Here is a 16,831-nt window from a genome sequence, read left to right as displayed (position 1 = left end):
TAAAACTCGTTCTATCGCATTCAGCGCGTCAAATTGCGCCGGAAACGGTCGTCTTTGTTCTGATATTGCTCAAAACACGGAGTCGAATTCCGTTTGTTTGTTTCGTGGATATCGGTGAGTAACTTTTTTTCTATCCATGCTAGCGACCTAAAACTTGTTTTATCGCATTCAGCGCGTCGAATTACGCCGGAAACGGTCGTCTTTGTTTTGATATTGCTTAAAACACGGAGTCGAATTCCGTTCGTTTGTTTCGTGGATATCGGTAAGTAACTTTTTTTCTATACATGCTAGCGACCTGAAACTTGTTTTATCGCATTTAGCGCGTCAAATTACGCCGGAAACGGTCGTCTTTGTTTTGATATTGCTTAAAACACGAAGTCGAAGTCCGTTTGTTTGTTTTTCAGATATCGGTTGGTAACTTTTTTTCTATACATGCTAGCGACCTAAAACTTGTTTTATCGCATTCAGCGCGTCAAATTACGCCGGAAACGGTCGTCTTTGTTTTGATATTGCTTAAAACACGAAGTCGAAGTCCGTTTGTTTGTTTTTCAGATATCGGTTGGTAACTTTTTTTCTATACATGCTAGCGACCTAAAACTTGTTTTATCGCATTCAGCGCGTCAAATTACGCCGGAAACGGTCGTCTTTGTTTTGATATTGCTTAAAACACGAAGTCAAATTCCGTTTGTTTGTTTCGTGGATATCGGTGAGTAACTTTTTTTCTATACATGCTAGCGACCTAAAACTTGTTTTATCGCATTCAGCGCGTCAAATTACGCCGGAAACGGTCGTCTTTGTTCTGATATTGCTCAAAACACGGAGTCGAATTCCGTTCGTTTGTTTCGTGGATATCGGTGAGTAACTTTTTTTCTATACATGCTAGCGACCTAAAACTTGTTTTATCGCATTCAGCGCGTCAAATTACGCCGGAAACGGTCGTCTTTGTTCTGATATTGCTCAAAACACGGAGTCGAATTCCGTTTGTTTGTTTCGTGGAGATCGGTGAGTAACTTTTTTTCTATACATGCTAGCGACCTAAAACTTGTTTTATCGCATTCAGCGCGTCAAATTACACCGGAAACGGTCGTCTTCGTTTTGATATTGCTTAAAACACGAAGTCGAATTCCGTTCGTTTGTTTCGTGGATATCGGTGAGTAACTTTTTTTCTATACATGCTAGCGACCTAAAACTTGTTTTATCGCATTCAGCGCGTCAAATTACGCCGGAGACGGTCGTCTTTGTTCTGATATTGCTCAAAACACGGAGTCGAATTCCGTTTGTTTGTTTCGTGGATATCGGTGAGTAACTTTTTTTCTATACATGCTAGCGACCTAAAACTTGTTTTATCGCATTCAGCGCGTCAAATTACGCCGGAAACGGTCGTCTTTGTTCTGATATTGCTCAAAACACGGAGTCGAATTCCGTTTGTTTGTTTCGTGGATATCGGTGAGTAACTTTTTTTCTATCCATGCTAGCGACCTAAAACTTGTTTTATCGCATTCAGCGCGTCAAATTACGCCGGAAACGGTCGTCTTTGTTTTGATATTACTCAAAACACGGAGTCGAATTCCGTTCGTTTGTTTCGTGAATATCGGTGAGTAACTTTTTTTCTATACATGCTAGCGACCTGAAACTTGTTTTATCGCATTCAGCGCGTCAAATTACGCCGGAAACGGTCGTCTTTGTTTTGATATTGCTTAAAACACGAAGTCGAAGTCCGTTTGTTTGTTTTTCAGATATCGGTTGGTAACTTTTTTTCTATACATGCTAGCGACCTAAAACTTGTTTTATCGCATTCAGCGCGTCAAATTACGCCGGAAACGGTCGTCTTTGTTTTGATATTGCTTAAAACACGAAGTCGAAGTCCGTTTGTTTGTTTTTCAGATATCGGTTGGTAACTTTTTTTCTATACATGCTAGCGACCTAAAACTTGTTTTATCGCATTCAGCGCGTCAAATTACGCCGGAATCGGTCGTCTTTGTTTTGATATTGCTTAAAACACGAAGTCGAATTCCGTTTGTTTGTTTCGTGGATATCGGTGAGTAACTTTTTTTCTATACATGCTAGCGACCTAAAACTTGTTTTATCGCATTCAGCGCGTCAAATTACGCCGGAAACGGTCGTCTTCGTTTTGATATTGCTTAAAACACGAAGTCGTCTTCCGTTCGTTTGTTTCGTGGATATCGGTGAGTAACTTTTTTTCTATACATGCTAGCGACCTAAAACTTGTTTTATCGCATTCAGCGCGTCAAATTACGCCGGAGACGGTCGTCTTTGTTCTGATATTGCTTAAAACACGAAGTCGAAGTCCGTTTGTTTGTTTTTCAGATATCGGTTGGTCACTTTTTTTCTATACATGCTAGCGACCTAAAACTTGTTTTATCGCATTCAGCGCGTCAAATTACGCCGGAAACGGTCGTCTTTGTTTTGATATTGCTTAAAACACGAAGTCGAATTCCGTTTGTTTGTTTCGTGGATATCGGTGAGTAACTTTTTTTCTATACATGCTAGCGACCTAAAACTTGTTTTATCGCATTCAGCGCGTCAAATTACGCCGGAAACGGTCGTCTTTGTTCTGATATTGCTCAAAACACGGAGTCGAATTCCGTTTGTTTGTTTCGTGGATATCGGTGAGTAACTTTTTTTCTATACATGCTAGCGACCTAAAACTTGTTTTATCGCATTCAGCGCGTCAAATTACGCCGGAAACGGTCGTCTTTGTTCTGATATTGCTCAAAACACGGAGTCGAATTTCGTTTGTTTGTTTCGTGGAGATCGGTGAGTAACTTTTTTTCTATACATGCTAGCGACCTAAAACTTGTTTTATCGCATTCAGCGCGTCAAATTACGCCGGAAACGGTCGTCTTCGTTTTGATATTGCTTAAAACACGAAGTCGAATTCCGTTCGTTTGTTTCGTGGATATCGGTGAGTAACTTTTTTTCTATACATGCTAGCGACCTAAAACTTGTTTTATCGCATTCAGCGCGTCAAATTACGCCGGAGACGGTCGTCTTTGTTCTGATATTGCTCAAAACACGGAGTCGAATTCCGTTTGTTTGTTTCGTGGATATCGGTGAGTAACTTTTTTTCTATACATGCTAGCGACCTAAAACTTGTTTTATCGCATTCAGCGCGTCAAATTACGCCGGAAACGGTCGTCTTTGTTCTGATATTGCTTAAAACACGAAGTCGAATTCCGTTTGTTTGTTTCGTGGATATCGGTGAGTAACTTTTTTTCTATACATGCTAGCGACCTAAAACTTGTTTTATCGCATTCAGCGCGTCAAATTACGCCGGAAACGGTCGTCTTTGTTCTGATATTGCTCAAAACACGGAGTCGAATTCCGTTTGTTTGTTTCGTGGATATCGGTGAGTAACTTTTTTTCTATACATGCTAGCGACCTAAAACTTGTTTTATCGCATTCAGCGCGTCAAATTACGCCGGAAACGGTCGTCTTTGTTCTGATATTGCTCAAAACACGGAGTCGAATTCCGTTTGTTTGTTTCGTGGAGATCGGTGAGTAACTTTTTTTCTGTACATGCTAGCGACCTAAAACTTGTTTTATCGCATTCAGCGCGTCAAATTACGCCGGAAACGGTCGTCTTCGTTTTGATATTGCTTAAAACACGAAGTCGAATTCCGTTCGTTTGTTTCGTGGATATCGGTGAGTAACTTTTTTTCTATACATGCTAGCGACCTAAAACTTGTTTTATCGCATTCAGCGCGTCAAATTACGCCGGAGACGGTCGTCTTTGTTCTGATATTGCTTAAAACACGAAGTCGAAGTCCGTTTGTTTGTTTTTCAGATATCGGTTGGTAACTTTTTTTCTATACATGCTAGCGACCTAAAACTTGTTTTATCGCATTCAGCGCGTCAAATTACGCCGGAAACGGTCGTCTTTGTTTTGATATTACTCAAAACACGGAGTCGAATTCCGTTCGTTTGTTTCGTGAATATCGGTGAGTAACTTTTTTTCTATACATGCTAGCGACCTGAAACTTGTTTTATCGCATTCAGCGCGTCAAATTACGCCGGAAACGGTCGTCTTTGTTTTGATATTGCTTAAAACACGAAGTCGAAGTCCGTTTGTTTGTTTTTCAGATATCGGTTGGTAACTTTTTTTCTATACATGCTAGCGACCTAAAACTTGTTTTATCGCATTCAGCGCGTCAAATTACGCCGGAAACGGTCGTCTTTGTTTTGATATTGCTTAAAACACGAAGTCGAAGTCCGTTTGTTTGTTTTTCAGATATCGGTTGGTAACTTTTTTTCTATACATGCTAGCGACCTAAAACTTGTTTTATCGCATTCAGCGCGTCAAATTACGCCGGAATCGGTCGTCTTTGTTTTGATATTGCTCAAAACACGAAGTCGAATTCCGTTTGTTTGTTTCGTGGATATCGGTGAGTAACTTTTTTTCTATACATGCTAGCGACCTAAAACTTGTTTTATCGCATTCAGCGCGTCAAATTACGCCGGAAACGGTCGTCTTCGTTTTGATATTGCTTAAAACACGAAGTCGTCTTCCGTTCGTTTGTTTCGTGGATATCGGTGAGTAACTTTTTTTCTATACATGCTAGCGACCTAAAACTTGTTTTATCGCATTCAGCGCGTCAAATTACGCCGGAGACGGTCGTCTTTGTTCTGATATTGCTTAAAACACGAAGTCGAAGTCCGTTTGTTTGTTTTTCAGATATCGGTTGGTCACTTTTTTTCTATACATGCTAGCGACCTAAAACTTGTTTTATCGCATTCAGCGCGTCAAATTACGCCGGAAACGGTCGTCTTTGTTTTGATATTGCTTAAAACACGAAGTCGAATTCCGTTTGTTTGTTTCGTGGATATCGGTGAGTAACTTTTTTTCTATACATGCTAGCGACCTAAAACTTGTTTTATCGCATTCAGCGCGTCAAATTACGCCGGAAACGGTCGTCTTTGTTCTGATATTGCTCAAAACACGGAGTCGAATTCCGTTTGTTTGTTTCGTGGATATCGGTGAGTAACTTTTTTTCTATACATGCTAGCGACCTAAAACTTGTTTTATCGCATTCAGCGCGTCAAATTACGCCGGAAACGGTCGTCTTTGTTCTGATATTGCTCAAAACACGGAGTCGAATTTCGTTTGTTTGTTTCGTGGAGATCGGTGAGTAACTTTTTTTCTATACATGCTAGCGACCTAAAACTTGTTTTATCGCATTCAGCGCGTCAAATTACGCCGGAAACGGTCGTCTTCGTTTTGATATTGCTTAAAACACGAAGTCGAATTCCGTTCGTTTGTTTCGTGGATATCGGTGAGTAACTTTTTTTCTATACATGCTAGCGACCTAAAACTTGTTTTATCGCATTCAGCGCGTCAAATTACGCCGGAGACGGTCGTCTTTGTTCTGATATTGCTCAAAACACGGAGTCGAATTCCGTTTGTTTGTTTCGTGGATATCGGTGAGTAACTTTTTTTCTATACATGCTAGCGACCTAAAACTTGTTTTATCGCATTCAGCGCGTCAAATTACGCCGGAAACGGTCGTCTTTGTTCTGATATTGCTCAAAACACGGAGTCGAATTCCGTTTGTTTGTTTCGTGGATATCGGTGAGTAACTTTTTTTCTATCCATGCTAGCGACCTAAAACTTGTTTTATCGCATTCAGCGCGTCAAATTACGCCGGAAACGGTCGTCTTTGTTTTGATATTGCTCAAAACACGGAGTCGAATTCCGTTCGTTTGTTTCGTGAATATCGGTGAGTAACTTTTTTTCTATACATGCTAGCGACCTGAAACTTGTTTTATCGCATTCAGCGCGTCAAATTACGCCGGAAACGGTCGTCTTTGTTTTGATATTGCTTAAAACACGAAGTCGAAGTCCGTTTGTTTGTTTTTCAGATATCGGTTGGTAACTTTTTTTCTATACATGCTAGTGACCTAAAACTTGTTTTATCGCATTCAGCGCGTCAAATTACGCCGGAAACGGTCGTCTTTGTTTTGATATTGCTTAAAACACGAAGTCGAAGTCCGTTTGTTTGTTTTTCAGATATCGGTTGGTAACTTTTTTTCTATACATGCTAGCGACCTAAAACTTGTTTTATTGCATTCAGCGCGTCAAATTACGCCGGAAACGGTCGTCTTTGTTTTGATATTGCTTAAAACACGAAGTCGAATTCCGTTTGTTTGTTTCGTGGATATCGGTGAGTAACTTTTTTTCTATACATGCTAGCGACCTAAAACTTGTTTTATCGCATTCAGCGCGTCAAATTACGCCGGAAACGGTCGTCTTTGTTCTGATATTGCTCAAAACACGGAGTCGAATTCCGTTTGTTTGTTTCGTGGATATCGGTGAGTAACTTTTTTTCTATACATGCTAGCGACCTAAAACTTGTTTTATCGCATTCAGCGCGTCAAATTACGCCGGAAACGGTCGTCTTTGTTCTGATATTGCTCAAAACACGGAGTCGAATTCCGTTTGTTTGTTTCGTGGAGATCGGTGAGTAACTTTTTTTCTGTACATGCTAGCGACCTAAAACTTGTTTTATCGCATTCAGCGCGTCAAATTACGCCGGAAACGGTCGTCTTCGTTTTGATATTGCTTAAAACACGAAGTCGAATTCCGTTCGTTTGTTTCGTGGATATCGGTGAGTAACTTTTTTTCTATACATGCTAGCGACCTAAAACTTGTTTTATCGCATTCAGCGCGTCAAATTACGCCGGAGACGGTCGTCTTTGTTCTGATATTGCTTAAAACACGAAGTCGAAGTCCGTTTGTTTGTTTTTCAGATATCGGTTGGTAACTTTTTTTCTATACATGCTAGCGACCTAAAACTTGTTTTATCGCATTCAGCGCGTCAAATTACGCCGGAAACGGTCGTCTTTGTTTTGATATTGCTTAAAACACGAAGTCGAATTCCGTTTGTTTGTTTCGTGGATATCGGTGAGTAACTTTTTTTCTATACATGCTAGCGACCTAAAACTTGTTTTATCGCATTCAGCGCGTCAAATTACGCCGGAAACGGTCGTCTTTGTTCTGATATTGCTCAAAACACGGAGTCGAATTCCGTTTGTTTGTTTCGTGGATATCGGTGAGTAACTTTTTTTCTATACATGCTAGCGACCTAAAACTTGTTTTATCGCATTCAGCGCGTCAAATTACGCCGGAAACGGTCGTCTTTGTTCTGATATTGCTCAAAACACGGAGTCGAATTCCGTTTGTTTGTTTCGTGGAGATCGGTGAGTAACTTTTTTTCTATACATGCTAGCGACCTAAAACTTGTGTTATCGCATTCAGCGCGTCAAATTACGCCGGAAACGGTCGTCTTCGTTTTGATATTGCTTAAAACACGAAGTCGAATTCCGTTCGTTTGTTTCGTGGATATCGGTGAGTAACTTTTTTTCTATACATGCTAGCGACCTAAAACTTGTTTTATCGCATTCAGCGCGTCAAATTACGCCGGAGACGGTCGTCTTTGGTCTGATATTGCTCAAAACACGGAGTCGGATTCCGTTTGTTTGTTTCGTGGATATCAGTGAGTAACTTTTTTTCTATACATGCTAGCGACCTAAAACTTGTTTTATCGCATTCAGCGCGTCAAATTACGCCGGAAACGGTCGTCTTTGTTCTGATATTGCTCAAAACACGGAGTCGAATTCCGTTTGTTTGTTTCGTGGATATCGGTGAGTAACTTTTTTTCTATACATGCTAGCGACCTTAAACTTGTTTTATCGCAGTCAGCGCGTCAAATTACGCCGGAAACGGTCGTCTTTGTTCTGATATTGCTCAAAACACGGAGTCGAATTCCGTTTGTTTGTTTCGTGGAGATCGGTGAGTAACTTTTTTTCTATACATGCTAGCGACCTAAAACTTGTTTTATCGCATTCAGCGCGTCAAATTACGCCGGAAACGGTCGTCTTCGTTTTGATATTGCTTAAAACACGAAGTCGAATTCCGTTCGTTTGTTTCGTGGATATCGGTGAGTAACTTTTTTTCTATACATGCTAGCGACCTAAAACTTGTTTTATCGCATTCAGCGCGTCAAATTACGCCGGAGACGGTCGTCTTTGTTCTGATATTGCTCAAAACACGGAGTCGGATTCCGTTTGTTTGTTTCGTGGATATCGGTGGGTAACTTTTTTTCTATACATGCTAGCGACCTAAAACTCGTTCTATCGCATTCAGCGCGTCAAATTGCGCCGGAAACGGTCGTCTTTGTTCTGATATTGCTCAAAACACGGAGTCGAATTCCGTTTGTTTGTTTCGTGGATATCGGTGAGTAACTTTTTTTCTATCCATGCTAGCGACCTAAAACTTGTTTTATCGCATTCAGCGCGTCAAATTACGCCGGAAACGGTCGTCTTTGTTTTGATATTGCTTAAAACACGGAGTCGAATTCCGTTCGTTTGTTTCGTGGATATCGGTGAGTAACTTTTTTTCTATACATGCTAGCGACCTGAAACTTGTTTGATCGCATTCAGCGCGTCAAATTACGCCGGAAACGGTCGTCTTTGTTTTGATATTGCTTAAAATACGAAGTCGAATTCTGTTCGTTTGTTTCGTGGATATCGGTGGGTAACTTTTTTTCTTTACATGCTAGCGACCTAAAACTTGTTTTATCGCATTCAGCGCGTCAAATTACGCCGGAAACGGTCGTCTTTGTTTTGATATTGCTTAAAACACGAAGTCGAAGTCCGTTTGTTTGTTTCGTGGATATCGGTGAGTAACTTTTTTTCTTTACATGCTAGCGACCTAAAACTTGTTTTATCGCATTCAGCGCGTCAAATTACGCCGGAAACGGTCGTCTTTGTTTTGATATTGCTTAAAACACGAAGTCGAAGTCCGTTTGTTTGTTTTTCAGATATCGGTTGGTAACTTTTTTTCTATACATGCTAGCGACCTAAAACTTGTTTTATCGCATTCAGCGCGTCAAATTACGCCGGAAACGGTCGTCTTTGTTTTGATATTGCTTAAAACACGGAGTCGAATTCCGTTTGTTTGTTTCGTGGATATCGGTGAGTAACTTTTTTTCCATACATGCTAGCGACCTAAAACTTGTTTTATCGCATTCAGCGCGTCAAATTACGCCGGAAACGGTCGTCTTTGTTCTGATATTGCTCAAAACACGGAGTCGAATTCCGTTTGTTTGTTTCGTGGAGATCGGTGAGTAACTTTTTTTCTGTACATGCTAGCGACCTAAAACTTGTTTTATCGCATTCAGCGCGTCAAATTACGCCGGAAACGGTCGTCTTCGTTTTGATATTGCTTAAAACACGAAGTCGAATTCCGTTCGTTTGTTTCGTGGATATCGGTGAGTAACTTTTTTTCTATACATGCTAGCGACCTAAAACTTGTTTTATCGCATTCAGCGCGTCAAATTACGCCGGAGACGGTCGTCTTTGTTCTGATATTGCTTAAAACACGAAGTCGAAGTCCGTTTGTTTGTTTTTCAGATATCGGTTGGTAACTTTTTTTCTATACATGCTAGCGACCTAAAACTTGTTTTATCGCATTCAGCGCGTCAAATTACGCCGGAAACGGTCGTCTTTGTTTTGATATTGCTTAAAACACGAAGTCGAATTCCGTTTGTTTGTTTCGTGGATATCGGTGAGTAACTTTTTTTCTATACATGCTAGCGACCTAAAACTTGTTTTATCGCATTCAGCGCGTCAAATTACGCCGGAAACGGTCGTCTTTGTTCTGATATTGCTCAAAACACGGAGTCGAATTCCGTTTGTTTGTTTCGTGGATATCGGTGAGTAACTTTTTTTCTATACATGCTAGCGACCTAAAACTTGTTTTATCGCATTCAGCGCGTCAAATTACGCCGGAAACGGTCGTCTTTGTTCTGATATTGCTCAAAACACGGAGTCGAATTCCGTTTGTTTGTTTCGTAGAGATCGGTGAGTAACTTTTTTTCTATACATGCTAGCGACCTAAAACTTGTGTTATCGCATTCAGCGCGTCAAATTACGCCGGAAACGGTCGTCTTCGTTTTGATATTGCTTAAAACACGAAGTCGAATTCCGTTCGTTTGTTTCGTGGATATCGGTGAGTAACTTTTTTTCTATACATGCTAGCGACCTAAAACTTGTTTTATCGCATTCAGCGCGTCAAATTACGCCGGAGACGGTCGTCTTTGGTCTGATATTGCTCAAAACACGGAGTCGGATTCCGTTTGTTTGTTTCGTGGATATCAGTGAGTAACTTTTTTTCTATACATGCTAGCGACCTAAAACTTGTTTTATCGCATTCAGCGCGTCAAATTACGCCGGAGACGGTCGTCTTTGTTCTGATATTGCTTAAAACACGAAGTCGAAGTCCGTTTGTTTGTTTTTCAGATATCGGTTGGTAACTTTTTTTCTATACATGCTAGCGACCTAAAACTTGTTTTATCGCATTCAGCGCGTCAAATTACGCCGGAAACGGTCGTCTTTGTTTTGATATTGCTTAAAACACGAAGTCGAATTCCGTTTGTTTGTTTCGTGGATATCGGTGAGTAACTTTTTTTCTATACATGCTAGCGACCTAAAACTTGTTTTATCGCATTCAGCGCGTCAAATTACGCCGGAAACGGTCGTCTTTGTTCTGATATTGCTCAAAACACGGAGTCGAATTCCGTTTGTTTGTTTCGTGGATATCGGTGAGTAACTTTTTTTCTATACATGCTAGCGACCTAAAACTTGTTTTATCGCATTCAGCGCGTCAAATTACGCCGGAAACGGTCGTCTTTGTTCTGATATTGCTCAAAACACGGAGTCGAATTCCGTTTGTTTGTTTCGTAGAGATCGGTGAGTAACTTTTTTTCTATACATGCTAGCGACCTAAAACTTGTGTTATCGCATTCAGCGCGTCAAATTACGCCGGAAACGGTCGTCTTCGTTTTGATATTGCTTAAAACACGAAGTCGAATTCCGTTCGTTTGTTTCGTGGATATCGGTGAGTAACTTTTTTTCTATACATGCTAGCGACCTAAAACTTGTTTTATCGCATTCAGCGCGTCAAATTACGCCGGAGACGGTCGTCTTTGGTCTGATATTGCTCAAAACACGGAGTCGGATTCCGTTTGTTTGTTTCGTGGATATCAGTGAGTAACTTTTTTTCTATACATGCTAGCGACCTAAAACTTGTTTTATCGCATTCAGCGCGTCAAATTACGCCGGAAACGGTCGTCTTTGTTCTGATATTGCTCAAAACACGGAGTCGAATTCCGTTTGTTTGTTTCGTGGATATCGGTGAGTAACTTTTTTTCTATACATGCTAGCGACCTTAAACTTGTTTTATCGCATTCAGCGCGTCAAATTACGCCGGAAACGGTCGTCTTTGTTCTGATATTGCTTAAAACACGGAGTCGAATTCCGTTTGTTTGTTTCGTGGAGATCGGTGAGTAACTTTTTTTCTATACATGCTAGCGACCTAAAACTTGTTTTATCGCATTCAGCGCGTCAAATTACGCCGGAAACGGTCGTCTTCGTTTTGATATTGCTTAAAACACGAAGTCGAATTCCGTTCGTTTGTTTCGTGGATATCGGTGAGTAACTTTTTTTCTATACATGCTAGCGACCTAAAACTTGTTTTATCGCATTCAGCGCGTCAAATTACGCCGGAGACGGTCGTCTTTGTTCTGATATTGCTCAAAACACGGAGTCGGATTCCGTTTGTTTGTTTCGTGGATATCGGTGGGTAACTTTTTTTCTATACATGCTAGCGACCTAAAACTCGTTCTATCGCATTCAGCGCGTCAAATTGCGCCGGAAACGGTCGTCTTTGTTCTGATATTGCTCAAAACACGGAGTCGAATTCCGTTTGTTTGTTTCGTGGATATCGGTGAGTAACTTTTTTTCTATCCATGCTAGCGACCTAAAACTTGTTTTATCGCATTCAGCGCGTCAAATTACGCCGGAAACGGTCGTCTTTGTTTTGATATTGCTTAAAACACGGAGTCGAATTCCGTTCGTTTGTTTCGTGGATATCGGTGAGTAACTTTTTTTCTATACATGCTAGCGACCTGAAACTTGTTTTATCGCATTCAGCGCGTCAAATTACGCCGGAAACGGTCGTCTTTGTTTTGATATTGCTTAAAACACGAAGTCGAAGTCCGTTTGTTTGTTTTTCAGATATCGGTTGGTAACTTTTTTTCTATACATGCTAGCGACCTAAAACTTGTTTTATCGCATTCAGCGCGTCAAATTACGCCGGAAACGGTCGTCTTTGTTTTGATATTGCTTAAAACACTAAGTCGAAGTCCGTTTGTTTGTTTTTCAGATATCGGTTGGTAACTTTTTTTCTATACATGCTAGCGACCTAAAACTTGTTTTATCGCATTCAGCGCGTCAAATTACGCCGGAAACGGTCGTCTTTGTTTTGATATTGCTTAAAACACGAAGTCGAATACCGTTTGTTTGTTTCGTGGATATCGGTGAGTAACTTTTTTTCTATACATGCTAGCGACCTAAAACTTGTTTTATCGCATTCAGCGCGTCAAATTACGCCGGAAACGGTCGTCTTCGTTTCGATATTGCTTAAAACACGAAGTCGAATTCCGTTCGTTTGTTTCGTGGATATCGGTGAGTAACTTTTTTTCTATACATGCTAGCGACCTAAAACTTGTTTTATCGCATTCAGCGCGTCAAATTACGCCGGAGACGGTCGTCTTTGTTCTGATATTGCTCAAAACACGGAGTCGGATTCCGTTTGTTTGTTTCGTGGATATCGGTGAGTAACTTTTTTTCTATACATGCCAGCGACCTAAAACTCGTTTGATCGCATTCAGCGCGTCAAATTACGCCGGAAACGGTCGTCTTTGTTTTGATATTGCTTAAAACACGGAGTCGAATTCCGTTCGTTTGTTTCGTGGATATCGGTGAGTAACTTTTTTTCTATACATGCTAGCGACCTAACACTTGTTTTATCGCATTCAGCGCGTCAAATTACGCCGTAAACGGTCGTCTTTGTTCTGATATTGCTCAAAACACGGAGTCGAATTCCGTTTGTTTGTTTCGTGGATATCGATTGGTAACTTTTTTTCTATACATGCTAGCGACCTAAAACTTGTTTTATCGCATTCAGCGCGTCAAATTACGCCGGAAACGGTCGTCTTTGTTTTGATATTGCTTAAAATACGAAGTCGAATTCTGTTCGTTTGTTTCGTGGATATCGGTGGGTAACTTTTTTTCTTTACATGCTAGCGACCTAAAACTTGTTTTATCGCATTCAGCGCGTCAAATTACGCCGGAAACGGTCGTCTTTGTTTTGATATTGCTTAAAACACGAAGTCGAAGTCCGTTTGTTTGTTTCGTGGATAACGGTGAGTAACTTTTTTTCTTTACATGCTAGCGACCTAAAACTTGTTTTATCGCATTCAGCGCGTCAAATTACGCCGGAAACGGTCGTCTTTGTTCTGATATTGCTCAAAACACGGAGTCGAATTCCGTTTGTTTGTTTCGTGGATATCGGTGAGTAACTTTTTTTCTATCCATGCTAGCGACCTAAAACTTGTTTTATCGCATTCAGCGCGTCAAATTACGCCGGAAACGGTCGTCTTTGTTTTGATATTGCTTAAAACACGGAGTCGAATTCCGTTCGTTTGTTTCGTGGATATCGGTGAGTAACTTTTTTTCTATACATGCTAGCGACCTGAAACTTGTTTTATCGCATTCAGCGCGTCAAATTACGCCGGAAACGGTCGTCTTTGTTTTGATATTGCTTAAAACACGAAGTCGAAGTCCGTTTGTTTGTTTTTCAGATATCGGTTGGTAACTTTTTTTCTATACATGCTAGCGACCTAAAACTTGTTTTATCGCATTCAGCGCGTCAAATTACGCCGGAAACGGTCGTCTTTGTTTTGATATTGCTTAAAACACTAAGTCGAAGTCCGTTTGTTTGTTTTTCAGATATCGGTTGGTAACTTTTTTTCTATACATGCTAGCGACCTAAAACTTGTTTTATCGCATTCAGCGCGTCAAATTACGCCGGAAACGGTCGTCTTTGTTTTGATATTGCTTAAAACACGAAGTCGAATACCGTTTGTTTGTTTCGTGGATATCGGTGAGTAACTTTTTTTCTATACATGCTAGCGACCTAAAACTTGTTTTATCGCATTCAGCGCGTCAAATTACGCCGGAAACGGTCGTCTTCGTTTCGATATTGCTTAAAACACGAAGTCGAATTCCGTTCGTTTGTTTCGTGGATATCGGTGAGTAACTTTTTTTCTATACATGCTAGCGACCTAAAACTTGTTTTATCGCATTCAGCGCGTCAAATTACGCCGGAGACGGTCGTCTTTGTTCTGATATTGCTCAAAACACGGAGTCGGATTCCGTTTGTTTGTTTCGTGGATATCGGTGAGTAACTTTTTTTCTATACATGCCAGCGACCTAAAACTCGTTTGATCGCATTCAGCGCGTCAAATTACGCCGGAAACGGTCGTCTTTGTTTTGATATTGCTTAAAACACGGAGTCGAATTCCGTTCGTTTGTTTCGTGGATATCGGTGAGTAACTTTTTTTCTATACATGCTAGCGACCTAACACTTGTTTTATCGCATTCAGCGCGTCAAATTACGCCGTAAACGGTCGTCTTTGTTCTGATATTGCTCAAAACACGGAGTCGAATTCCGTTTGTTTGTTTCGTGGATATCGATTGGTAACTTTTTTTCTATACATGCTAGCGACCTAAAACTTGTTTTATCGCATTCAGCGCGTCAAATTACGCCGGAAACGGTCGTCTTTGTTTTGATATTGCTTAAAATACGAAGTCGAATTCTGTTCGTTTGTTTCGTGGATATCGGTGGGTAACTTTTTTTCTTTACATGCTAGCGACCTAAAACTTGTTTTATCGCATTCAGCGCGTCAAATTACGCCGGAAACGGTCGTCTTTGTTTTGATATTGCTTAAAACACGAAGTCGAAGTCCGTTTGTTTGTTTCGTGGATATCGGTGAGTAACTTTTTTTCTTTACATGCTAGCGACCTAAAACTTGTTTTATCGCATTCAGCGCGTCAAATTACGCCGGAAACGGTCGTCTTTGTTCTGATATTGCTCAAAACACGGAGTCGAATTCCGTTTGTTTGTTTCGTGGATATCGGTGAGTCACTTTTTTTCTATCCATGCTAGCGACCTAAAACTTGTTTTATCGCATTCAGCGCGTCAAATTACGCCGGAAACGGTCGTCTTTGTTTTGATATTGCTTAAAACACGGAGTCGAATTCCGTTCGTTTGTTTCGTGGATATCGGTGAGTAACTTTTTTTCTATACATGCTAGCGACCTAAAACTTGTTTCATCGCATTCAGCGCGTCAAATTACGCCGGGAACGGTCGTCTTTGTTTTGATATTGCTTAAAACACGAAGTCGAATTCCGTTTGTTTGTTTCGTGGATATCGATTGGTAACTTTTTTTCTATACATGCTAGCGACCTAAAACTTGTTTTATCGCATTCAGCGCGTCAAATTACGCCGGAAACGGTCGTCTTTGTTTTGATATTGCTTAAAATACGAAGTCGAATTCTGTTCGTTTGTTTCGTGGATATCGGTGGGTAACTTTTTTTCTTTACATGCTAGCGACCTAAAACTTGTTTTATCGCATTCAGCGCGTCAAATTACGCCGGAAACGGTCGTCTTTGTTTTGATATTGCTTAAAACACGAAGTCGAAGTCCGTTTGTTTGTTTCGTGGATATCGGTGAGTAACTTTTTTTCTTTACATGCTAGCGACCTAAAACTTGTTTTATCGCATTCAGCGCGTCAAATTACGCCGGAAACGGTCGTCTTTGTTCTGATATTGCTCAAAACACGGAGTCGAATTCCGTTTGTTTGTTTCGTGGATATCGGTGAGTAACTTTTTTTCTATCCATGCTAGCGACCTAAAACTTGTTTTATCGCATTCAGCGCGTCAAATTACGCCGGAAACGGTCGTCTTTGTTTTGATATTGCTTAAAACACGGAGTCGAATTCCGTTCGTTTGTTTCGTGGATATCGGTGAGTAACTTTTTTTCTATACATGCTAGCGACCTAAAACTTGTTTTATCGCATTCAGCGCGTCAAATTACGCCGGAAACGGCCGTCTTTGTTTTGATATTGCTCGAAACACGAAGTCGAAGTCCGTTTGTTTGTTTTTCAGATATCGGTTGGTAACTTTTTTTCTATACATGCTAGCGACCTAAAACTTGTTTCATCGCATTCAGCGCGTCAAATTACGCCGGGAACGGTCGTCTTTGTTTTGATATTGCTTAAAACACGAAGTCGAATTCCGTTCGTTTGTTTCGTGGATATCGGTGAGTAACTTTTTTTCTATACATGCTAGCGACCTAAAACTTGTTTTATCGCATTCAGCGCGTCAAATTACGCCGGAAACGGTCGTCTTTGTTTTGATATTGCTTAAAACACGAAGTCGAAGTCCGTTTGTTTGTTTTTCAGATATCGGTTGGTAACTATTTTTCTATACATGCTAGCGACCTAAAACTTGTTTTATCGCATTCAGCGCGTCAAATTACGCCGGAAACGGTCGTCTTTGTTTTGATATTGCTTAAAACACGGAGTCGAATTCCGTTCGTTTGTTTCGTGGATATCGGTGAGTAACTTTTTTTCTATACATGCTAGCGACCTGAAACTTGTTTTATCGCATTCAGCGCGTCAAATTACGCCGGAAACGGTCGTCTTTGTTTTGATATTGCTTAAAACACGAAGTCGAAGTCCGTTTGTTTGTTTTTCAGATATCGGTTGGTAACTTTTTTTCTATACATGCTAGCGACCTAAAACTTGTTTTATCGCATTCAGCGCGTCAAATTACGCCGGAAACGGTCGTCTTTGTTTTGATATTGCTTAAAACACGAAGTCGAATTCCGTTTGTTTGTTTCGTG

This window comes from Diprion similis, chromosome 13, assembly GCF_021155765.1.
Source record: "Diprion similis isolate iyDipSimi1 chromosome 13, iyDipSimi1.1, whole genome shotgun sequence".
In the NCBI taxonomy this organism is placed as follows: domain Eukaryota; kingdom Metazoa; phylum Arthropoda; class Insecta; order Hymenoptera; family Diprionidae; genus Diprion; species Diprion similis.
Note: the sequence above shows the minus strand (reverse complement) of the source record.